Source organism: Octodon degus, unplaced genomic scaffold (genome assembly GCF_000260255.1).
Source record: "Octodon degus isolate 3935 unplaced genomic scaffold, OctDeg1.0 scaffold00134, whole genome shotgun sequence".
In the NCBI taxonomy this organism is placed as follows: domain Eukaryota; kingdom Metazoa; phylum Chordata; class Mammalia; order Rodentia; family Octodontidae; genus Octodon; species Octodon degus.
The window spans coordinates 6,728,635-6,729,347 of NW_004524710.1; the positions used below are offsets into that span (position 1 = coordinate 6,728,635).

A 713-nucleotide genomic window follows, 5' to 3' on the forward strand; every position below is an offset into this window, starting at 1 on the left:
AGAGAGAGAGAGAGAGAGAGAGAGAGAGAGAGAGAGAGAGAGATTAACAGAAGCATGCAAATGGATGCAGCTGGGCTGTATATCTTATTATTATGTTGCAGCTAATTATTCTAGATAAAAACCTTGAATTCTTATCTGAATGAGGAGCAGTGCCTGTCACTGTAATATTTTTCTGATCTTGGAAAAGTAATGGGTTCAGTGGTGAGCTGCTCCACAGCTCTCTCGCCAGTAATTCGCTTTATATTCACTGTAGTTTTATATTTTTGGCTGCGATCCCAATGGTTAATGAGGTAGTTCTGGGCGTGTGTTGGAGGTGGGCTGGGCTATGCTAATGAAACCAGGAGGCATCCAGCTAGACCAGTCTCTCCCTCCAAGCTATACAAAATCATAAATCTGCCAGAAAGATCTGTTGTGTAAATTATTTTCAGAGAATCAAGCCGTAGCGCTTCAGGAGGTATATGTTTTCAACATGATCCAACAACTGCCAGTTCTACAAACTTCAGTAACATGACGTGGCACTGTGAATGTCCTTATCCTTTTTATCCCCTGATAGGTGAGATTTTCATTCACACAAAAGCATTCACTAGCCACTGATCAGGCTGGGAAAGGGATTGCTAGTTCTCATAAACAAACTGAAATTTCATCTCATAGGCTAAGAAAACAAGTAGCACAATGAATAAATATTTGTGGCTAATGCTTTTCCCATCCCAGAA

The 713-nt window shown here is 40.8% G+C and overlaps 1 protein-coding gene across 1 annotated transcript in view; it reads right to left on the reverse strand.

Annotated features, from left to right (window-relative positions):
* Slc26a7 (solute carrier family 26 member 7) overlaps positions 1 to 213 on the reverse strand; it is a 157,951-nt gene extending 157,738 nt beyond the window's left edge. The window contains exon 1 of the mRNA XM_004641315.2: positions 123 to 213. The gene's annotated coding sequence lies outside the window, so the exon portion shown is untranslated. The remainder of the gene's footprint in view (positions 1 to 122) is intronic.
* Between the last annotated feature and the right edge of the window lie 500 nt (positions 214 to 713).